This window comes from Notolepis coatsorum (genome assembly GCF_963971535.1).
Source record: "Notolepis coatsorum genome assembly, chromosome: 3".
Classification (NCBI taxonomy): Eukaryota; Metazoa; Chordata; class Actinopteri; order Aulopiformes; family Paralepididae; genus Notolepis; species Notolepis coatsorum.
In genome coordinates, this window is record NC_140167.1 from 76,115,526 (window position 1) to 76,141,671 (window position 26,146).

General features: G+C 41.7%; 1 protein-coding gene across 1 annotated transcript in view; it reads left to right on the top strand.

Moving 5' to 3' along the window:
• Nucleotides 1-1,032: 1,032 nt before the first annotated feature.
• Nucleotides 1,033-26,146, top strand: part of LOC311225566 (F-box-like/WD repeat-containing protein TBL1XR1) — a 178,347-nt gene continuing 153,233 nt past the window's right edge. The window contains exon 1 of the mRNA XM_084310912.1: nt 1,033-1,295. The gene's annotated coding sequence lies outside the window, so the exon portion shown is untranslated. The remainder of the gene's footprint in view (nt 1,296-26,146) is intronic.

Here is a 26,146-nt window from a genome sequence, read left to right on the forward strand (position 1 = left end):
AGACTGCGACGTCCAGGTGTTAAGAGGCGGCTCTGTGTAGGAGTGTGACTATTGCTTAGAGAAAAATATGAACATGGCTATATAATATAGCTATCAATGGCCCTTTCATGGGCATGGCTATGGAAAAATCAAGCCAGTATTGCATTATTTCAGCACACAGATTGCCTTTTTTATGATAATGGAGAAGTAATAAGGCCTGATGATGATGGTGGCAAAGATGATGATGAGTCAGCTCTAATGTAAAAATAACAGTAGGCTCAAACTCTTTATCTTTGCTCCAAAAACAATCAAATATGAATAAACAAGATTTCTAATTCCATGTAGTTGTATGTGAGAACTATATTATGGGCTTCTGTAACACCTATATTGTGAAATAGAACACTTTATTATATTTCACATCAGAATGCAGGTCGGGTTCCAATTGCCATTGTACATGAAACGGTATTTCATACTGCGACACCCATTTTGATGTTTATGTGTGTCTAGTGTCTTCTTTCCTTCAGCTACAAGGGGCTGCAGAGAGAGTTGCCTACTAGGGCCTCATTTTCGCCTGGCGGGTCACTGTTTCAGTCTGAAGATGCATTCGTTAATGCTCGGAGGTCAGAAGGTGGACGCGGGGAAACGCGTCATATCCGAACAATACGTGCGTTGGGGCAACAAAGTCGAGAAAAACACGGACGCTCACGCTAAACTTGTGCTCAGGTTTTTCGTACAATTAGTCTCGCCTGAACTGAAAACCACAAAAGACGGTTTACAACGAAATACTGCTAATATACTTGCAGATTTACTCTTATAAACAACATTAACGTGTTATTAATGTGTTAACGGCGCGAATTGACGTGTTTAAATTACGTAAAAATGACGCCGATGCGCTGAATTGTCGGTTGAAGAATCATACCCGAGTTTGCGACTAGGAACCCGAGTTCACGCGCCGTTTTATTTCGCCTTTTCCTGTAGGATGTCGGAATTTTCCGACCTCCGAGTACTCTGGAACGTGGCAGAAGCCGTTGGCTGCTCTTCGCTACACACTGACGAGCTTCACCTACAATATACCCACATACTGCTCACATATCCTCAATTTTAAAGGGATTTATCAATTCTCACGTCCGTGTTTTCAAAACACACCGGTCATTCGGGATTTTACGGAGCGAGCTGCCAGCTCGGAGGGCCGTTATAACGCTCTTTTCGAGGCGATATCAGAGGTTGAAAAATAGCGGTTGGTGGTGGAGGAGGAGATTCCATATTAGGAGCAACAGAAAGAGAAGGCACCCCTTGTGTGATTTGGAGCCTCTAAAGTAAGTGTTTTTCCTCCTTCTACGTGATAATCGCCGTTATAGATCCTACCGGCGTGTCCGTTGATTACATATTACCGTATGTCGGTCACCCGGGCCGGTTATTGGCCTGTTTTGGACGTTTATTTTGATGTTTTCCCCGGTGTGGGGGATGGGCAGCGTCAGCGTGTGTGTGGTTGTGTGTGCGCGCGCGCGCGGGGCAGTGAGTGTGCGTGGTTGTGTGTGCGTGCACGCTCGCGCGCGGCAGTGAGTGGCTGTGTGTGTGTTTGCCCTTCCTATAACTTCTAGCAGTTGTCAAGTAGCCTAGTTTATTGTTTTTTTTAACTGACTATAACATTGACAACATTTGCTTCCATGATTTCAAGCTATTATCAAACTGTTACAGGTTTGTTATTACTGCCCCAGTGTGCTCACTATTTAACCTTGTATTTATGTAACCTTGTGTGTAGATCAAGACATACATTAGAATACAATGGACTTTTGATTGAATTATGTATACATTTTCTCCCACAACCTGAATTACACACTTGTGTTCCATGCAGCTGGCTGTTCTAAAGCCATGGGCGTGGGGGGAGGGGAACACACACACACACGCACGCACACGCACACACACACACACACACACACACACACACACAGGGCCTCTTGCCAACTTTGTGAGGGCTCTCAACTCATTGACACAATGTTTATCCTCCAGTCTGCTATGTGCCAGCAAGGTAAACGTATTGATATTATAATATGGGCTAAAGGTAGCATATAAATGGTTATTCCATTACTGGCACATAGGGGAAGGTCTACTCAGCAGCTCAGATGTTTAATTCTGGTTTAGTGTTTTTGGTTTTGAAAGACCATTGTAATAATAGCCCCATTTCTTGAATGTAACCTAAAAGCCCTTATATCAAAATACAGAAAGGAGAGCCTATTTATGGGATCAAATGTAACTCGCCATGTTTGGGCTCTGGCTATTCCACTATTACTCACATGCTTTGAGAACTTATAGGCTGCTGTTGTTGTTACTACAGTGTTATTATTGTCATTATTGCGCAATTAAAGGATACGTTGAGGATTTTGGACCCCTAGTACTGGCTGATGGTATCAGTAGAGTCCTTTCTCATCACAAAGCTAATGCAACGTCAATGGGGCCACGCCAGTCTGTGCAAGCCCTGAAATAAACACTGACACCTACTTTGGGTGCGCTGTGCTGTAGGTTTCAGCATTTATTTCAGACTGGAGCCTGGCCCCATTGACTTTACATTGGTTTTGTGGTTAACCACCTGAAGCTATGAATAACAACACAGATTGTGCTGAGAAAGGAGTCAGGACTCTGCGGATAAACGGCATCATTGGTAAGTAGGAAATGTGGGAACAGACATTCAGAACGTACACTGAAAACCTTGTTAAGGATTTTCAAACCATTAACATAACTATTGACAAGCTAGATATTCAGGAGTCATCACACTGTTAACACACGGACCACCGATTAGGCCAATTTGTACGATAATATCGCGACATTCCACAATGGTCTGCGGTGGCTGTGATTGATAAGCATGTTAGCCTGTAAGCGACTGGTTCATTTATCTCTTGGATGTTGTTGGCCGGAGTAATTGCTTTGCACCGGACACCACAACACAGCCGCACGCGCGTTCACACACACGAGGAATACAATGTTAATTTAAGCTATCTACAAAGGACACTTTATCATGTGGCTCTATCAATGTCTTGCCCTACACACACACACACACACACACACACACACACACACACACACACACACACACACACACACACACACACACACACAGACAGAGAGATGTGGAGTAGTACAGTTATGTAAGGGGTGCTCTTCAGTGTAGAATGGATGTGGGGGAAGCAATGGAGGCAAGGAAAGGACTGGAGTGATATCCTGTCATGAGTTTGCGATGTAGGGCTGCACGATTTTGGGAAATAATGTAATTGCGATTTTTCTGACAGATATTGCAATTGCGATTAAATTTGCGATAATAATAATAAAAAAATTAAGCAGCCCCACAGAGGTTAATTGTAAAATGCGGCTTTCATCTGGCCTACGCGGTGGGTCTTTTCGGGACACAGAGCCTGAAAATGTTTCTTTTTACCTGGGAATCGATACCGGTACCCAACGGTACCTTTTTTTCTGTACTTTACTCTCCCTCTCTGAAGTCTAACCTTCACAACACACAATCTAAAACGCCTTACCTCCCTCTCCCAAACGCCCTGGTTAAAAAAATCATAAAAAAAAAAAAAAAAAAATTTGCGATATTTATTTATTTGCTAATTGCATCATTCGAAATCGCGATTTCGATTTAAAATCGATTAATCTTTCAGCCCTCAAGTCCACCACAGCACTGGTTCTCCCCACATAGACACGTAAATGGGTCTGGAACCCCATCTGAGAAGTTATTGGTTAGTTATTCCGGTTAGATATAATAATAATTCATTACATTTATATAGCGCTTTTCTCAGACTCAAAGCGCTTTACAACATAGCCTCCTTCACCACCACTGGTAGCACCCAACCTTGGGCTACGCAGGCTCATTGGCTGCCATACACTGGCACCAGGCACACATCACACTACACAATGGCTGAACGGCTCAAGAGACGGGGATTGATATCAGCCAATTAAGGGGAAGGGATGATTAGGTGGTCTTGATGTCAGACCTGATTGGGAATTTGGTCAGGAACATTGGGGAACCCCCTACTCTTTACGATAGGCGTCCTGGGTTCTTTAACGACCAAATTCAGTCAGGACCTTGTTTTAGCGTCTCATCCGAAGGATGGCACTCGCAGCTGTACGGTGTCCCTATCACTGTAACAGGGACATTGTTACTGACTAGTCCAGAGGACAGAGTGCCCCCTGCTGGACAACAACACCACTTCCCGACAGCAGCCTTGACCGACAGCAGCCTATAACCGTTTTTACTGTAGATGGGGAAGTAATAATGGGAAAACCTCATTCATTTTCATGCATTCTTTCGTTGGACTGACTTCTAGATTCAAAACTCTTATTTAGAATCACAGAACTAGGTGAGTTCATGTCGATGGAATATCTTGCCATTGAACTCAAAACCGAATCAACCATAATTGTCACAATATACCACCTGCCTAGACACTCACCAATATTTATACAGGAGTTCTCTGAACTGATTTCACTATGTGTTACCAGTAGGGATGTTATCATGTTAACAATTAATCGAAGATCGATTGCTTGCTCGTTAAGGATTTACTCGAACACATGACATTTACTCGATCAAACTGATATGTTACAATGTTGTCAGTCTCTTATATTACATTGTAGCCGTCAGTAGAATGGTGTATTTTCAAAGCATGTTTCAATGAACAGATAGAGGGCGCAATGTAGCTACTGTATGACGAGGAAGCGACTCCGTCTCTGGAAAATATGCTAGGGGTAAAAAGTAAACATGAGCAGGCTAAGAGAAGCGTTGATTTTGAAATAACCCAAGCCAGGCAGTCGGTGTCTTTATCGAAAACGGCATGATCGATATGGTTGACTTGACGGCGAAGGATTTCGGCAAATGATAAACCTGCTTGAGCCAGCGTGCCATATCCCATCCTGAGGTACAACCACCTCGCGCATCGAGGAGAGCTACACTGAGGACTGGCCACCACTGCGGTTTTGCTAACTAACGTTAGAAGTAGGGCTGCCGCGGTATAAATTTTTTCCTTACCGCACAAATTTGCAAAATAATTCCTACCGCTGCGGTTACCGCAAAAAAAAAGTTTGAATGCATTTTTTATTTTATTTTTGTAGTCTACTCTTTATAGCATATAGCCTGCCTCTAGTCTAAATGTCTATCTTTAGAGGATGACTTTGCAGCATGAATATTGTTTGGGATTCGGCAAGAACGCATTCGTTATTGAAAGTGGAACACAGATTCGAAGTCTCCCCTCTGGTCGTGCGCCGTTCACTCGGTGTTGCGGGCAGGGGTGGTAGCGCCCGGCGGTCACCCGCCCGACCCTTTCTTCTTCTTCTTCTTCTTCTTCTTCTTCTTCTTCTTCTTCTTCTTCTTCTTCTTCTTCTTCTTCTTCTTCTTCTTCTTCTTCTTCTTCTTCTTCTTCTTCTTCTTCTTCTTCTTCTTCTTCTTCTTCTTCTTCTTCTTCTTCTTCTTCTTCTTCTTCTTCTTATTATTATTATTATAAAGTTACTACTTATGATTAACAAAGGCATTCGTTTTGTGGCATTAACGTTATATAGTTACACGTTCAATAACATCAGCGTATTTACTAGGGATGGGTACCGAATTCGGTACTTTTGAGGTACCAAACCGAAACACGTCGGTACTACCGAGTATCGATTCAAGTGAGATACCGAATTCTTTTTCTTTTAAACTTTTTTTTTTACTTTTTTTTTTTTTACTTTTTTCTTTTCATGTCAACGTTCACACGCACAATATATGCTTACCTAGGATTTGACTTGATTCAACAACAAAGCAGTCGGAGCAATGGCAAGCCGAAAACTGTCGAAATTGTAGTTATTTGAAGTTTGGATTTTTTGTTTTTCACGACTGAGATAGGTAAATAAAATTTCTTGAGACTAAAGTACCGAAAAAAGGTACCGTTGGGTACCGGTATCGATTCACAGGTACCGGTACCGGTATCGGTTCAAATGTGAAAGGTACCCATCCCTAGTATTTACCGGACCATAGCTTTGCTCAGAGCGTGCTGAGTTGTGCCCATTCTGCGGTCTGTTAATAAAGTTTTCAATCAGACAAGTGTATAGAACAAAGGGCTTTTATTATAACATTCGTTGCAGTAAAATCATTATGCCTCGTTTAGTCATCCTGTGGAGCGCTGGTAGTCCACTCCGGCGGGGAGCTAACGTTATTAGCCTTGTTGTGATCAATGGCTGACATCCAGGAAGTAAAAAACGAATGTGCGCTTGCCGATCGGTAGTAACAGCAGAGGCGGGCAGGGAGCGGGTAGATGGGAAGAGTCTACCCGCCAAGCATATTTCTTACCTGCCAATATATATTTTATATATACAATTTTTTTTTAAATAAAATATATATTATATAATCATACTTGTAGTTGTATTATCTGCGAGACATCGCCACCACGCAATAAGTCAAAATGCTTGCTATCTGCAAACAGCTCCACTGTCTGTTTTGGCTGTGTTGCTCTTCTAGAAAAATAATCCTTTCAGGGTTGCCTATTGAAATACTGTACACTTTCCTACTGTACACTTTCCTGATTAATTGAAATGGGGGACCCTGATGTAAACAAGACGAAAGTCTTTCTCTGGTCTGCATCCCCTTAACAATTGTGTGTATTGAGCTGTACTGTATTGTACCCATTCTGCAATCTGTTAATAAAGTTTTCAATCAATCAATCAATCACACCTCCAGTACAGAAACATTGTTTGAGTTTGCGTGTCAGGTAGACCATTGATTGACAGTCGAGTCTGCCAATTACATCACATCGCTTGCACTCCGGTGCTGCAGCTGGACCCATTGCCCACCTCTGCTGTTGATAACGCTAGCCAAGTTATTATACACACAGATACACAGTGGGCCAGTGACTTTGGTGTAGGGGTGTAACAATGCTCCTAAGGGGGAAATTCAACTGCATCGATTTGAAAATGTTAGAATAGATTATCGCAATTTTAATGTGTACACGTTATGTTATTGTCATGTCCGTTACAGCCAACACACCGACATACGCTACTGCATCAACGTTATGATTAACAAAGCAAGGCATTCGTTTTGTTGCATTAACGTTATATTACTATTGCTATCGATAAATCTAGGTGTTCTAAAATCTATTGCTATTGGTAAGAGAGACTATAATAAGTTGGTGTCTCGGAAAACGAGAGCCCTGATCGCGGAGTTTCAGGAAGTAAACAAGAAAAATTAGATCTTCCGATTGGTCATTTGCTTTATTTCCCATGAAACCAGTCACTTCACTCTACTGTGATTGGACCGTTGGCTTGAGTGCAATGTGGGACTTGTAGTTTTTTAACGATCTCGCAGCGGAGGAAAAAAAAGACGAGAGAGGCTATAATCTGTATTCGCACAGCGTGCGCGTAATTGATTTTTACCGTTCGCATACAAATATTTTTAGGGGCCTGCTTATGAACTACACGTCTACACGCCACACGGCGGGCAGCCCTCTAAGTGTCATGCGCCAAAGGTAAAAACAGACCGCCCCTGGCGGGCGGCGGGCTTTAGTTTCGGTCCCTGGAGGCGGGTGCAAGCGGTGTGACGTAATTGGCAGAATCGACTGTCAATCAAAATTGTGCCGTTGCATTGCTTTGGTTGAGAGTATTATTAGGGATGCACGATATTGATTTTTTGACACCGATATCGATACCGATAACTTTATGCTCCTCAAGCCGATAACCGATACCGATAACCGATATTTATTGTATTATTAAAATAATATTTTGATCAATTTTTTTTTTTTTTTTAACATGAAACAAAACATATCACAATACAATAATAATACGTCAAATGTATATACTCTCTTTTCTGGACTCTTTTCGTATCACAAACAGTACTGTATTTGCAAATCTGGTATGTCATGTATAGATGTAGGCAGCACTGTCTATCTGTATGTCATGCATGTCATTATGTTATGATGAATTGTAAATGGGGGACCCTGTCCCTGATGTAAACAAGACGAAAGTCTTTCTCTGGTCTGCATCCCCATAACAATTGTATGTATTGAGCTGTACTGTATTGTACCCATTCTGCAATCGGTTAATAAACTTTTAACCAGACAACAGAAACAAAAGCCAAGACAACAGTTTTGACTGATAAAGTGACCATATTTATTTTTCCAAATGAAAATTCACAATCCGTCAACAACTTATAATACATCCAACCTAAGACGCTCAAAGCTTTTTTTTTCTTCTTTTTTCAAAGCTGTCCGCCTTGAAAGAAAGGCTTTGAGTGGACACATAGCAGGTCGCCTGCGGCATCACCACCGCAGCACCGCTGGTGTACGACGGCGCGAGCACGCTTAGTTGTACCTATTGACGAGTCGTTTGCTAAATTAAATAAGTTTGACAGAAATGACCCAAGGGCTCAAGCCGCTAGCTTTTAAGCAGTCCTTGGTGGTGCAAATTAACCTGGCTACTACGGAGCAATAAGTGACTGCGTATTCAACCAAAGGTTGCATCACAGCCATGAAAGGGGCTAGCTTTGCTTAGCTCCCCGCGTCGTTGCAGGCTTTTAAGTTAACACAACACACCATCGCAGCGGTGTTGATGCCGCAGGTGACCTGCTAGGTTGGATGTATCACAAGCCGCTGCACTTTTCCCTCCTCGTGGAACTTCTCCATTGCATTTATTACAAATAGCAAGCGAACTTTTCCTCTCTGAAACAATCCCCACTAGCGTCGCCATCTTTGTTTACAACGCGCTGCTTTCAAGAAACGTACTACGTGGCTACGTCACAGCCAAGAAAGGGAGTGCTAGATTTGTGTAAAACACCCTGTTCCTAAACCACACACTATCAGTGGTACCACAGTACTGGCAAAACGGGAGGAGCGGACAGTCAAAACAAACGCACTTCATCCAAATTCACCCACACCGCATTTTTTTTACCAAAAAATATATTATATTATCGGAGCTATTAATAACGTTATCGGGTTTATCGGGATGACGTCATAATTGCTGATATCGGCCCGATAATTATCGTGCATCCCTAAGTATTATTATAAAAAACAGCGGTGATGCGGTATTCAGCTAAACTCTGCGGTGGGCGTGTGATGTAACAGCGATACCGTGGTAATGCGGTAACCGCGGCAGCTCTAGTTAGAAGCAGGCTATTTATGTTCCATATAGGCTATCTTGTTGCAAAATAATAATAATAATAATATTAGCCTCATTCAAAATACGATTGTTGCTTCGTTAGGTTGTTTTCAGCGTTTATGCATGTAACGCTAACTTCAGACGGCCCACCCTTGTTTGACGGCCGGGCTTCCCGCTGTTTGCTTCGTTAGTTCAGATTTCAGTGTTTTATGCGCGTAATCTGTTATTTAGTTCACCTGCTTAGAGTCGAGACATATGTGTTTTAATATGTCTAGGCCAATTTCTATGTTTCATATGCCATTCAATGTTGCGAGAATGCAATATGTCGCTGCTGTATAAATCAACCCTTTGAGCAAACGAAGTCATTTGTTATCGTTTGGTAAATTTGGTATTTTTAGTTACAATTGATACATTAATTGCTCGTTAACGTTATCAATGATCGAGTCAGGAAAGTGCTTACAATTTGCAACCCTAGAGAATGGCTTAAATGATTTTAGAATATTTCAGCTAATTAAGTTAAAATGTTTATTATCATCAACTATCCAGTTAAATTTTATAGTGCAACATTTTACTACTTACATTTACATTTACATTTAGTCATTTAGCTGACGCTTTTATCCAAAGCGACTTACAAGTTCTGTGCGACAAGACAGCAAGAAGGGTATAACTCTATCAGCTGAGTAACAATGTTCATCAAAGTGTTGCGTGTTACAGTGTAGGTTAGTTTATTAGGACAAGTGCATGACATTAAGGTTAGTCAGGGTTAGATTTTTTTTTTTTCTTTTTTTTTTTTTTTTTTTTATCATTTCAGATAATGGTTGAAGAAGTGAGTCTTTAGTCGACGGCGAAAGATTGGACGGGATTCGGCTGTCCTAACTGGGATGGGTAGTTCATTCCACCATTGTGGGGCAAGGACTGAGAATAGGCGGCTTCTCTTTGATGACCCTCCGGGAGCTTGGATAGGAGTAGATCTGAGGCGGCCAGAAGACGCAGAGCGTAGGGGTCTTGAGGGTGTGTAGTTAGAGACCATTGACCGGAGGTAGGCGGGAGCGGTTCCCTTTGCCGCACGGTATGCTAGGTCGAGGGCCTTGAAGCGGATACGTGCAGCAATGGGGAGCCAGTGCAGGTCCCTAAGAAGTGGGGTGACATGGGCTGACTTCGGTAGGTTTGAGATCAGGCGGGCCGCTGCATTTTGAATGAGTTGAAGAGGCTTGGTGGCAGTGGCCGGGAGGCCAGCTAGCAGTGCGTTGCAGTAGTCGAGGCGGGAGATGACTGTTGATTGGACGAGGAGTTGGGTGGCTTCTTTTGTCAGGAAGGGGCGTATCCTTCTGACGTTGCTCAGGAGGAATCTGCAGGTTCTGGTTGTCGCTGCGATGTGAGCAGAGAAGTTCAACTGGTCGTCGAGGACAACACCAAGGTTCTTGGCGGTCGGCGACGCGGTCACAGCTGCATTCTCGACTGTGATGGAGAGGTCGGTCAGGGGGGAGGATTTGGCCGGCAGGTGGAGCAATTCTGTTTTGCTTAGGTTCAGTTTGAGGTGGTTGGTCGTCATCCAGGCGGAGATGTCGGACAGACAGGCCGAGATCCGCTCAGAGACGTGGATATCTGAGGGAGGGAAGGAGAGGAAGAGTTGAGTATCATCGGCATAACAATGATATGAGAAGCCATGAGATGTGATAATGTTACCCAGTGATTTAGTGTAGAGGGAGAAGAGAAGGGGTCCTAGGACCGAGCCCTGGGGGACACCCGTCCGGAGGGGGCGGGTGGCCGACAGAGTCCCTCTCCATGACACTTGGTAGGAGCGGTCATTGAGGTATGATGTCAGCCATGTCAGCGCAGATCCAGCCACTCCCATTCCTGCGAGGGCCGCGAGGAGGATCTGATGGTTGACTGTGTCGAAGGCTGCAGATAGATCTAGGAGAATCAGGACAGAGGAGAGGCCTTTCGCTTTTGCTAAGTGAAGTGCCTCTGTGACCGCAATGAGGGCCGTTTCTGTGGAGTGGCCAGTCCGGAAGCCAGACTGATTGGGGTCTAGGAGGTCATTCTGTAAGAGATAAGCAGTAAGTTGGTTGGATACAGCACGTTCAAGTGTTTTAGAAAGGAAGGAGAGAAGAGAGACAGGGCGATAGTCAATTGAACGTCAATTGAACGTACAGTAGAGAGAAGGAGGGAGAGAGAGATGGGCTCAGCACCCTAATGATTTGCTAATCGCATCATTTCAAATTTCAATTTAAAATCGATTAATCATTCAGCCCTACTCTAGACGTGAGAGAAAATTGGGCATTTTAAATTCGGAGCATTTCTCTACTACGCTCCTCAGTTTTCCAGTATGAGCCCCTCGGAATGTAAGGCCTATGTCATAATAGCGCAGCCCGGGGTTTTAGATGTGGGTCTAACCCCTGGCCTGGTATTTCATTGTGTTTTCATAATTGGCAACAGGCCACGTCTGAGATCAATAGTAGAACCGCCTCTCACTCACTGCCGGGTTGCTTCATGAAAACCCCAGCTTTGAGTCGCAGAGTGTTTGTCTTTTCTCTGTTGCCGTCCGTCACCATGAAGCCTCTTCCAGTTGCAGACCGCGCTAACCTGGTCATAGTTGTGAGGAGAGAAAAACCTTGAAGGGATACTTGGAAAACTGGGAGTGTGGGAACAAGTTATACCCTGCTGGCCTCCAGATACACACACGCATACACACACTATGCACACACACTAGGGGTGGACGGTATGGTCTAAAATTTATATCACGGTATAATTTGAAGCATAGACGGTAACGGTATATATCACGGTATCATCGTTTTTGATTAAATTTTTTTTTTTTTTTTTTATATAATTTTTTTTTTTATATAAAATATATATATTATATAATTAGACTTGTACTTGTATTATCTGCGAGACATCGCCACCACGCAACAAGCTCCACTGTCTGTGTGTACATTAGTAGCCTCTAGCTACGGCCAGGATTCTCCGGAGCTGCAGCTGGACCTATACTCGAGTAGCCTCGAGCTACGGCCAGGATTCACCGGCGCTGCAGCTGGGCCCTAGTATTGGTATAACGTTAAATCACATTCACAAGCCCTCAGCTCGAATACGCATCGAATCAGTGTTATAAGACATTGATATCAGGAGCTATCTGTAGCTACTGCTAGCCGGATATATAACGTTAATACAACGCCTCAGTGAATTATTTAGTTCAATGGGACATTTCGTTTTGAACGGTGAACTAACTTGTGTTAACGTGAGCTAACGGCTAACGGAGCTATCATACAGACATACACGTCTACTCTCTACTAGACTTGATGGAGCGTTTGTTGATGTCAGGAGCTATCGGTAGCTGGCCGACTAGATACCGTTCGGTTAGACAATGCCTCATCATGTATTAAACTAAAAGTGAATAGTTGACTGGGTCATTTTGTAACGGTAGCTAAGCTAACGTTAGCTCAGGGAGACGTCCCGTCCCACTAGACTACTAGTAGAGTCGACCCGTGTTTACATGCGTGCGGGAGGGGCTGGCACGCCCACTGCGCGAAGCCTCCTAAATAACTTTTTCCAGTTCGCACATATCTATTATCTATGACTAATTATATCTATTTTTAGGGGCAAATGCGAGTGAAATAGTCGCGCTGTGGTTACATGACGTCATTGCTATTTTAGAGCTGCACTACCGGTTACACGGTATAGGCAAAATCCATACCGTAGAGCAAATTCATACCGTTTATACCGTATACCGTTTATACCGTCCACCCCTAACACACACACTATGCACACACACACACACACACACACACACACACAGTCAGACACAGACATGTGCATGTAGTGTATATAGACACACAGTCACACACTTGTGCACTCACACACACTGGCAGACACAGACTATGCACACGTAGTAATAGTATGTATATACATGCACATCCACACACACTTGTGCACAGTGCACTCATAGTACACTCACGTCTCACACACACTGACAGACTAGTGTTGTCAAAAATATCGAAGTATCGATACATATCGATACTGAATATTTAAAATGGTTTCGATACTAATTTCCCGAAATACCGATACTTTCTGCAGTATCGGTACCAGCTGGCGAGTGTTCTACCGCAAGTTGTTGACGCGCTGTTCAGAGCACGCTTGCCCCTCCGCCTCCTCCGAGTCCAGCCCTCCCCCTCACAGAGCCGTCTTCAGTTTGTAAACAAACATTTTAGCTGAAGATGGCAAATGCAGAGCCTCCGCAACTTGTGCTTGTGGATAAAGAAAACAGCAGAAGTGCTGTTTGGAGGTACTTCGGGTTTGAAGTAAACAACGAAGGACGAGCTAAAGATGCCCCAATGCTATTTGCAAGCGGTGTTACAGAGCAGTGCCAACGCGGATGTCCATAAAGAAATGAAAGAGGTTCGTGACAGCTGCTCTTTCAACGTCACTGTGACTGAAGCATTAAACCATTAACTCTAGTTTAATACATGATACGTTGTCTACTGATGGCGCATAATATCAACAGTTGATTCGTTGTTAGTAGCGTTACAGGCAGCTATCAGCTAACGTTAGCTACTGCTAGCCGTTAGCTCCCTTAGCTTAGCTGGCCACCTTTTATAATTACTGCATGGAAACGGAGTAACGTTAACGTTTAAACGTTATGTCGAGGTCATACAATACTACAGTCGACATAAGGTTAACGTTACCCCGTTTCCATGAAGTGTTTAAATAGCAGCAATCTTGTTGAAAATGTAACGTTACTAAAATGCTCCGAGCATAGCCTCTCTCTCTCTCTCTCTCTCTCTCTCTCTCTCTCTCTCTCTCTCTCTCTCTCTCTCTCTCTCTCTCTCTCTCTCTCTCTCTCTCTCTCTCTCTCTCTCTCTCTCTCTCTCTCTCTCTCTCTCTCTCTCTCTCTCTCTCTCGTTATCTTTAAGTAAAAATCGAAACTGTTACTAACTGTAATACAAACAGTTCAGTTTGTCAGGTACATGCAACACAGATTACAGTGTTTACACCTGTCTGCTTGAGAAAATACCATGTTCTGCATCTGCAATAAAAATGATTGAAGTGAGATGAACAGTTATTTTTAAATGTGTGATCTAAAGATAAACAAAGGGTTTTAAAAGTGTTATATTTATCTTCTCTTATAGTACCAGAGAGAAGCTGAGGAGAATCAACCAGCAACAAAAGCCAAATTTGTTTAAAAAAAAGAAAATAAATTATATATATATATATATATATATATATATATATATATATATATATATATATATATATATATATATTATTTTAATTTTTTTGGTAACGAAATGGTATCGAAGTATCGATACTTTTCAAGGTATCGTATCGAAGTCGAAATTCCAGTATCGTGACAACACTATGACAGACATACAGACTTATGCACACGTAGTATACACAGTTGACATCAGTCACATGTGTGTGGGGTGACCCTAGGGGTCAAGTTCAGCGCTCTAAAGAATGCTCCTGTGCATAATCCCCTCCCCCACACTTGAGTGACGCGGCTTTGAAGTTTATAGTTTTTAGGCCCGTGGCCTCTCTGCCTCCTGCTAATAGTAAAAGGACGGCACAGGGTGGGTTGTTTGTGTCCTGGAAGCCCTCCTGCCCTGTTACTGAGACGGCGCACTGCTAGTGGTGGTGGTGGTGTTTTTGTTGTTATTATTAGGGATGTCCCAATACTAGGGGTGGGAATCACCCAGGGAACAAAATTAACTTTTTGACTTACCAGCCATTTGGCTGGTAGATTTTAAAAACTACCAGCCACTGCAGCCAGGCAGATTTTTTACCAGCCAAAAATTTAAAATCGCTTTTTAGTATATCGCCATGTGTTATTATTACTATATAATACTCTCATATGCTATTTTCAATTAATATCATAAACAACATAAGGAATATTAGCATAATTTTGAGTGGACTGAAGGAATGAGTCAGCGTTAATAGTTTAAAATGCAAATAATTTATTGAAACATAGAAGTGGGGTCGGGGACACACGCACTGTTTCAACTCACCACCCCCGCATCATATTGTAGTCTAGTCTGTCTTCAAACTTCCACTCCTCTCGAAACCTTTTTATATTTGAATATCAACATTATCTGTGCATCCTCAGTAATCCTCAGTTTACTACAATATACTCCTCTCCTGAGTCCTGACTAGTGACTTCATCGTCTTTCCAAACGCATGCACACACACAGAGAAAGGGAGAGTGCCCCCCCATTTCCCTTTCCCCAGTCCACACTGTCTGCTGTTCTCTATGGCTCTGCCGCTGATCAGGATTAGCTTGTTAGCTTACGCTAACATAACGTTCATTTCGGGCGATGTGGGCATAAAGGAATGGCGACGATGCAATGCATGTTAGATGCATTTGACCCGTTGTGAGAAGAAGAAAAAACCACAGACTTATTTCGGCTCGCAAAATAGGCGCACTGCTGTGTAGCTCTGCTCTCAGGGAACAAACTTACCGGTAACTTTTTGACTTACCAGCCATTTGGCTGGTAGATTTTAAAAACTACCAGCCAGGCAGATTTTTTACCAGCCATTGGCGGTTGGCTGGTACTTATTTTGTTCCCTATCACCAGTTTCATCACAGTACAATATTGATTCTTTGGACAACGATATTTGCCGATATCACAACGTCTGCCACGATACAATTTGATTCTGTGCCTGCGATCGATATGAGACTATATCATATGCCCATTTAACACGATCAGTAGCATTTATATCAACTCAAAAAGGCAACGAAAATAAAGGCGGTGCGTCAAGATTTTATGATGTTATAAGAGAATACAATGCACCCAAATTGGCGGGTTTGAGATTGAGCTGGGAGAACGATGTACATGAGGAGATTACTGAGGAAATGTGGGAGAAACTGGTATCCAAATGGAGTAAATTCTCTAGGGAGGCGCAATCACAACTTATTTTTTACAAAGTACTGAACAGAAGCTATTGGACGCCCAGTAAACTGGCCAGACTGAAATTAAGGGACAGTGACATCTGCTGGAGATGTGAGAAGGAGACAGGCACTTTACTGCACATGTTGTACGAATGTGAGAAGGTCCGGAAAATGTGGGATCAAATTGTGATATTCCTAAGTAAGGTCCTGAATGTGAAGATAAGTAACGCCCCAATGGCATGTGTTTTGGGTATAGTACCGAAAGGGATTAAGCTGCCTAAATACCGGGGAATGTGGTATAGAATGGCCATGATATCAGGATGTAGAATTGCATTACGACATTGGAAATCACCTGTTGATATTACTTTTAAAGAATGGATGGAACTAATGTTTCGGACAGCATCATATGAAAGGGTGACGTATAGAGTCGCAGGGAGAGAGGATATTTTCGCTGAGATATGGGACAGTTTTCTACACCTGACTGAACGACCTGAGGACAAATGATTAAGATGGGAATACAATATTATCAAGGATGAATATGAAAAAGGGGATTTGATCTGATGATACTTGTGCTCTGTGATATATTATGTATATATGTACATATATTTTATGTCCGGATGGGGTGTCTATGGAATGGTCAATGTCTCTATCACACTCACATGTGCGCAGATATAGCCACATACAAGTATCTAGGATACACATATTCATATGTGTACATAATAGGTTTACACGCACTCATATACACAAGGATAAGGTATACACGTCAGGGGCACACATACATGCACATACTCATGTATAGGAAATAGACATACATACACCTACATATACACATAGTTGAGATATAGGCTTTCACTGACACATAGGGGGATACACAAGTATATAGGAGACACACACATACGTAGCTGAAACGTGGAAAAAAGTAAAAAAGGAAAAGAAAAAAAAAAGAAAAGAAAAGATGCAGCACATACCTGCCCGCAGGTAGATCGGCCTACATGTAACGTATGACGTATATATATATATATATAACAGGGATGTATATGCACAATGTATAGTATGTTTTTTTTTTGTAAGTGTTTTTTTTAATTTCCATGTCAGTTATTAATGTGTTTGTATGAGTCTCTTACATGTTTTGTATGTTGCTACAAAAACGAAAAAGGCGAATCTTGGATGTTGGATACTATGCTGTGAAAAGATACACTGTGAATAATGGAAAGATTTGTACAAAAATATCAAAAAAAAAAAAAAAAAAAAAAAAGGCAACGAAAATATCAGTTGACATTTAAATTTGAGCTCTTCCAGACATTTAAATGAAAAAGTTTTAAACAATCTATTGTTTTTAATACAAATAGACTTCCTGTTCACTGTAAACTTGGTGTAAAGTGACACGTTTTGATATATATTTTTTCCGAACTCACAACATACAACCTAAAACCCCTCCCTACCTCCCTCTCCCTCCCAAACCGTTCCTATAACAATTGTTTTATGTTGCATGATGATCATGACGTATACATTTATTATGTATTATATTTTGTATGTTTAAATAACAACATTATCTGTCCATCCTCAGTAAATACTATCAATATAATTAGAGTTCCGATACCGATACCAGTATCGGAAATGCCGCCGATACTGCCTAAAATGCTGGTATCGGTATCGGCGAGTACACGTAAATTCTAGCCTCCGATCCCATGACGTCATTTATCTCCTGCCGAGAGTGAGGATTATAAAATGAACGTGTTTTAAAGTGTGATGCTGTTTGTCATTTTAACAGCAGATACACTTTCTTAAATTCCATTGTCCCGACAGAGCGTGTGACGGGGAGCTCGGACGGGATGTGTTTTGCTTGCTGGTGTTATTATAGCATTAGCTGAAAAGCTAGCTAGTTGGAACAACATCCGCTTTAACGTTACATCAAATCAGATGATCGCCTGTCCTTTCTCCAGGACCTGACACTGTCAGTCTATCAACAATAATGCACCCACGGTGAATCGTATTTAAGTCAAGTAGCTACTGACTAGCGCAGGGGTCGCATGCGGCTCTTTAGCCAATCAGCTGCGGCTCCCTGCCCCCCCCCCCCCCCCCCAAAAAAAAAAAAAAAGGATTTATTTTTAACGTTTTTTTAACTTTTTTTTTAAACTTTTTTTTCTCTTATTTTGGAGATCGATGTCATACTGTGCCACTGAAATGAAAACATATTTCATCAACTAAGATATTTAGTCAACAAAAGGCTTGCCTGTATGCCTGATATGTGGTGCAAAATTTGCGAACAACGAAAAATGTACTTTTAATTTTATAGATTTTCCACAAATATGGGAAGGACTCTAATAGAGCTGCATAGTTCAGGGTTTTATTTCAAAGTAGGTCTACAGATGTCAGTGTTTTTTCTCCTTTTCTGTGTTTTATTTCAAAGTAGGTCTACACATGCTAGTCTTTTTTCAAAGTGGACTACTTTTTATTTGATAAATGTTCCACAAATAAGGGAAGGACTCAAATATACCTGAATAGTTCAGGGTTTTATTTCAAAGTCGGTCTACAGACACCAGTGTTTTGTCTCCTCTTCTGTGTTTTATTAAAAAATAGGTCTACACAGCCAGTATTTTTTCTCCTCTTCATAAGAGTTTGAGGTTTTCCTTTGTTATAACAGGTAAAAACAGCAATTAAAAAGTCAAATTTATTCTTTTTGTTGCTTTTATAATCCCATTAATGCAACAAACTGTGCTATAAGTATAAAGTATAATAAATCGCTAATTACTTTGGGTATGCAATTGTCAGGCATTTTATGCTAAATGTGGGGTATGCTTAGGGATATATAAAACGTTATACACTGTGTTATCTTCATTTTAAGGGTAAAAAGGGTTGTGCGGCTCCCTGAGCATTTTATTTTGTGGGACGGGGGAAAAGTGGCTCTTTTGATACTAAAGGTTGCTGACCCCTGGACTAGCGTTAGCTGACTAACGTTATCAAATGTCAATGCGGGGAAGACGAGCTAGGTCAGCTAGTTTAGCTTGATAACGTTACCGTGGCTAAAGTTGGTGCGCCTATTCATAATCCAGCAATAATGGCTGCAGACCTGCAAGCAAAGTACAGCAAGTTCCAAGTGCCAAAGGATAAGAGTCTGAGGCGGAGTCTCAAAAGAGAATGTTGAATATTTATTTTGCATCGAAAATCACAACATAAACGGTAATACTAGCTAACAGACTGGGTTAGCGAGTGCAACACAGTCTAACGTCCGTGCGGATCATTGGAGTAGGGTATATCTGCAGTGCCGCAGCCCCATACTCATTGATTAATGATACTAATACTAATCTATACAATCACCTGTTGTTGAATAAATACCATTACTTTCTAGTAGGGCTGGGCGATATGGCCTAAATATGATATCACAATATTTTCTGACCTTTCGGCGATAAACGATACACATCACGATGTTTTTCTTTTTTTCCCCAAACAATTCATTATGAGGCTTACCAAGACAGTATTTGAGTTTGCAAGCTAACATTAAAGACAAAATAAAATACCCATGCATTTAGCATTTTTATATTATATATTAGATTTAGATTATTGGATTATTAGATTATATATTGCATATTATAATCTCTCTCTCTCTCTCTCTCTCTCTCTCTCTCTCGCTCTCTCTCTCAAGTACCCTTGTTTTCGGGTCATAACTAGAAAGGTGCGCTCAGTAGACCTCAAATCTCCATCAGCCACTCTCTCTTTCTCTCTCTCTCTCTCTCTCTGATCTAAAGATAAACAAAGGGTTTTACAAGTGTTATATTTATCTTCTCTTATAGTACCAGAGAGAAGCTGAGGAGAATCAACCAGCAACAAAAGCTAAATTTGTTTTAAAAAAAAAATATATATATATATATATATATTTTTTTTTTGGTATCGAAATGGTATCGAAGTATCGATACTTTTCAAGGTATCGTATCGAAGTTGAAATTCCAGTATCGTGACAACACTACTTTCTAGTTATTACTAAAAAACAGTATATATAAAACAGTATCTGTAAAAAAAAAAAAAAAAGTATAATTTATATCGTTTTTTTTTATGTATGCACTGGTATCGGATCAGTATCGGTATCGGCCGATACCCAAAGCTTAGGTATCGGAATCTGATCGGGAAGGAAAAAATGGTATCGGAACATCTCTAAATATAATATACTCCTCTGACTTCATCTGGTCTTTCCAAAGACCTAGGGCTGCAACGATTAGTCGACATAATCGACGACGTCGATCATAAAAACTCGTCAACGCAGATTTTTTGCGTCGATGCGGTGTAAATATATATATATTTTTTTATACTTTCTTTTTTGTTGCACTACCTATCTTTGTGAAAGTGGCTTCTCAGCTCTGGTCCAGCTGAAGACAAAGCAGAGGAACAGATTGGACATTGAGCATGACCTCAGAGTTGCTTTGTCTACCATCACCCCAGACTTTGAGACTCTTGTCAGGAGCAAACAACATCCCCAGTTATCCCATTAGTGCCCTGGGATGTTAAGCTAAGAAGTCTGCTAAGAAGGATATATTATTTATTATTATTATTATTATTATTATTATTATTATTATTATTATTATTATTATTATTATTATTATTATTATTATTATTATTATTATTATTATTATTATTTTATTTCATTGTGTTTTTAGCCCTAGTTGCACTTTTGTTGCAACCCCAGTTATCCCATTAGTTCCCCCAAACTTACTGTCGGTCTGTTATGTTAAGCTAAGAAGTCTGCTAAGAGCCCAGAAAAGGAGCTGCGCCCACAGGAAGCAGAGATGGAGGGTGTGACAGAAATAATCGTTAGATTAGTCGGCTAATCGAAAAAATTATCGACAGATTAGTCGACTACCAAAATAATCTTTAGTTGCAGCCCTACAAAGACCAGAGATGGGACACAAACGCGCACCTAGGCTTGGGCGGTATCCTTTTTTTCACACCGTCATACCATTATGACATAATACCCCGGTGTACGGTATATGACGGTATGACTTTCATTTTCATCAGCGGGGGGGGGGCAACAACCCGTGTTACCAAGTAAACAAATCATCGTCAGCTCTCAGAATGGTAGTCAGAAGCCCGCACAGTTAGTGTTAGCATCTAGCCTAGCCATGGCAGACTATTTGATTCCTTAAGGGCTCGAAATTGCCTGGGTTTGTCATATGCTCCCGAAATGCTCCCGTTGTTTGGCTACTTCTATGTGCAGTGAAAACTACTTGAATGCTTTATAACCTAGTCATTGATTTAGTTCAGGGTAATCTAAGATTAGCCGCAGAGCTAACGCTAGTTAACGTGAGCTAACGCTAGTTAATCAAGCTCAGTAGCTCACAGAGAGAAATAAACAGCTGACAGCGGATAGTACAGGACGGTACAAATACAATAAAAAGGCGGGTGGGGGCTGTTGTGTAAACCTTGTACTCTTTAGTTCACATATAATAAGAGACGGATTATTTGCTTGCTCCACCAGTGCACCACAACAACACACACCAACTCTCGTCACAGCGCTTTACGGTATTTTCACAGCACTGTCGCAACATTACCGTAAAACGTGAACACCGTTGTGACCCACTCGCTCCACTAATGAGGACTGGTCTCGCCCTCTGCTGGCGCGTGTGTGCACTACATTCAAAACTCCGTTTCACTGTAATAGAAACTGAAGCGCAACTGTGATTTTGACGGTGACGGACGGCAGGGGGCGAAATTAAAGCCCGCCGCCCGCCAGGGGCGCTCAGTTTTTACCTTTGGCGCTTGCCACTGGGGGGTCTGCCCGCCGTGTGGCGTGTAGACGTGTAGTTCATAACGATACTCTTATTTTGAAAATATGTGCGGGTCTCATTTCCGCTCCAAGCGCAGTTCCAGTCATAATATCGATGGCTCCGGCAGTTAGCAGCATTCAGTTCGTATGATACTCTTATTTAGTTATTTTGAAAGAAACCATGGCAACGAGTCATAGTCTAGACCGGACCTCCATGATTGAGCTACCGTTACTGTTTAAACAATGACCCAGTCAACTATTCACTTTTAGTTTAATACATGACGAGGCATTGTCTAACGGTATCTAGCTGGCTAGCTACTGATATCAACAAATGCTCCAGCAATAGTCGACTCGAGTGCATAATACCTCCGTTCCCTCGTTAGCTAGCTCACGTTAGCTAGCTCACGTTAGCTAGCTCACGTTAGATCTATATGTCCCAGTAAACTAAATTGTCTTAACGTTACCTAGCGGGCTAGCAGTAGCTATAGATAGCTCCTGATATCAATGTCTTATAACATTGATTCAATGCGTATTGTAGCTGAGGGCATGTTGAATGTGATTTGACCAAAGAACCCTAACGTTATACCAATAGGGTCCAGCTGCCGCGACGGAGAATCCTTGCATGCTGAATGTAGAGTATTAGAATAGGGCTGGAGCTGGAGGCTACTAGAGTACACACAGACAGTGGAGCTGTTTGCAGATAGCGAGCATTTTGACTTATTGCGTGGTGGCGATGTCTCGCAGATAATACAACTACAAGTATGATTATATAATATATATTTTATTAAAAAAAAATTTTTATATAAAATATATATATATATATTTTTTTAATCAAAAAAAATGTGGCAGGTAAGAAATATGCTTGGCGGGTAGATTCTTCCCATCTACCCGCCACTGGCCGGTGAGTCAAAAAGTTAATTTCGCTCCCTGACGGACGGTATTGATTTTCAATACCGTTGGGATTTCTAAATACCCTGGTATACCGTAATACCGTCATACCGCCCAAGCCTAACACACACACAGAAAGGGAGAATGTCAGCAACAGTGTCAGAAAGTGAGGAATATCTGATGAAAATAAAACGTGTTTTCAAATTCATTCAGATTGTTAGAACGGTAATGGTATTATTTATCTCGGTATTGGCAAGGACCCAAATGTACTGTGCTGTTGTTGTTGTTACAGTTACATTAGCACATTGACCGCCGGAGGTCGCTGTGGGCGTATGGCCGTTTGTGCCAGCGCTTTGTTCAATGGAGAGAATGCCGTGTTTGCGAGTGCTAAAACTATATTAAATATTATAGCTATGGATCTAATAACGTTTTCGATTGTCAGTGAGTTTCTTCCGGTCAACATGCAAAAAACAGATAATTTTTTCATCCGTACATTTCCGTTTTATACCGTGGTGAATATGAGTATAGTTTGAGTGATTCTGAGTAATCCCAGGAAAAGACGTGAAAACAGCCCTTTAGTTAAATCCACTTACCACGTTGCCATTTTTCGCCTGATTATCGAATCTTCCTGAAATCAACGCTAGATTATCGTTATTATGTCTCCTCATGCACACATGAAAGGGGGCTTGCAGCGGGGCGCCCCTCTGTGCTGTCATGTGACCAACGGAAAACAGAACACACACATTCCACACAGACAGCTTCGATCGCGGGAGAAAAAAATATCAGATCAACACAAGATTGGATATATACTGTCCTTACCTTGTCTCTGATGTAATGCAAAAAAAAGTATCCAATTATCTGATCGCCATTCCAAGTAGTTAGGGATGCACCGATATGAAAATGTGCCACCGATACCGATACCGATACCGATTGTTCAACTAACACAATCGGCCGATACCGATATTTGTGGCAAAAAATTATATTTGTAATTCTTTTTTTATATATATTTTCTTAAATTTTTTTAATGAAACTACTGTATATTTGTATGTATGTTTTTATTTGTAGTCCTCTTTACTTACTTTAAAAAAGGAAACATCAAGAAATATGTTTATGGTATTAATTCCACCATGCCATGTAGCACTATCCCTCTCCCAGTATGGTCTGGCGGCCTGCAGCTGGATACTATTGTCTCAACCAGAGCTCTCAACCAATGCAATAGAACAATTTTGATTGACAGTCGATTCGGCCAATTACGTCACACCGCTAGCACCCACCTCCTGCTGTTCTTACCACCAATCGGCAAGCGTTTATTCATTTTCTACTTCCGGGCATGCCGCCATTGATCTGCTTGCGAGAACCACAACAAGCTTACCGTAGCTAATACGTTAGCTGCCCGCCGACTAGCGCTCCACAGGATGACCAAACGAGACATAATGATTTTACTGCAACGAATGTTATAATAAAACAAAGCCTTTCTATACATTTGTCTGATTGAAAACTTTATTAACAGATTGCAGAATGGATTGGGTACAGGGACCGAAACTAGAGAGCGCCACCCGCCATTTGCGCTCAGTTTTTACGTTTGGCGTCTCCCACTGAGACGTCTGAGCGCCGTGTGAGCGCCGTGTGACGGGCAATCAAATAGTCATGTGAAAACCGAAAATCATGATCCAATTCTTTAGCGGAGTTCTCAGCACAGACATGAAGCGCGCACCGCGCACTGCTGCTGCTAGCCCCTCCCCACCTGTTTCTGTATGCCTGCATGTAAACAGAGGCTATTGCCTCCGAGTCACCGTGACGTTAGTTAGCACTGCTGCTGCTGCTCCTACCCCTGTATGCCTGCATGTAAACAGAGGCTATTGCCTCACCGTGACGTTAGTCTAGTCAGTGTGGGACCTTCGTGAGATAACGTTAGCTACCGTTACAAAATGACCCAGTCAACTATTCACTTAGTTTAATACATGAGGCATTGTGTAACGTTATCCAGCCGGCTAGCTACGGATAGCTCCCGACATCAACAAATCCTCCAGCAATAGTCCAGTGCATAATACCTCCGTTGGCTAGGTAACTAGTCACTACGAAATGTCGCAGTAAACTAAATAGTTCACTGAGGCGTTGTCCCAACGCCATCCAGCAGTAGCTACAGATAGCTCTTGGCATCAATGTCCTACAACAACAACATGCGTATTTGAGTCCCTGGTTTACATCGCATGAGTGAGGGCTGCTGACTAGGGTCCAGGTGCAGCGCCGGAGAATTCTTTTGCATGCTGAATGTAGCGTTTAGGGTCCAGCTGCACCCCCGGAGAATCCTTGCTGGAGCTGGAGGCCACTCGAGTATACACACAGACAGTGGAGCTGTTTGCAGACAGTGAGGTGGCGATGTCTCGCAGATAACACAATCACAAGTATGATTATATAATATATATATTTTATTAAAAACATTTTTTTATATAAAATAATAATAAAAAAAATGTTATCAAAAAAAAGTTGGCAGGTAAGAAATATGCTTGGCGGGTAGATTCTTCCCATCTACCCGCCACTGGCCGGTGAGTCAAAAAGTTAATTTCGCTCCCTGATTGGGTACAACTCTCAGGGCTCTATGAGCAATGGAAGGAACTGAGCTAGTAGTTCGGGTAAATACTATGCTTATGTTATTGAACGTGTAACACTAACTATGACGAATGTTTGTGTCATTTTAACAGCAGATACTTTCTTAACACTATGATGACCGGCGCGGCCCGCGGATTTAGGCCTCAGAGGACAGCAGAAAGTAAACAAACCGATGTACTTTCAAAGAGCTTTATATATCATTTATAGTATTGCTATCTGTCCAGGGGAGGAAACTAACTTTTTGGCTTACCAGCCAACTGGCGAGTATCTGATTTTTTTTACCAGACAAACTGATTTTTTACCAGCCCAAAAAAATCGCTAATTGTGATAATTACTTCTTTGTATGTCTTTGTCTAAATTGATTTTCAATCATAGTAAAAATCACACCGTGTCTCTACTCTTTAAAATATTTATTAGCATAAAACATTAATAACAGTCTCTACTCTTCAAAATATTAGGATATCACATATTAACATGAAAGAGGGAACTATTCTGGACTGGGTTGGGCTGAACTAGGCAGTGAAAGATGCTGGGCTGGACTGGACTAGGTTGGACAGTGAAAGAACCAAGCATTTCACTGTAATGTAATAGCTAAATAAAACAACTTGACTTGTTACATTTGCACTCTGGTTGTATGCCAAATGTATTCTGGTTGTACTGTACTTGTGCTGTAAGATGACAATACATTGGAACCGAATCGACAACGCTAGGGGTTCAGCAGGTGTGTTCTGAATGCCAAGTATGACAACATCACCGTTGTGAAGGGCATATGGGCGAGTGGTGATATGGGGGGAAACCCGGTAATAATAAAATGTCACTCGGCTGCATTTAAGCAAAGCCGCTCAGTATAGTCCACTATGTTGAACGCGCGTTATGGTAGCTTGTTACATGCTAGGTAGCTAGCCGGCTAATGCTGGTGCCTGGTTGACTTG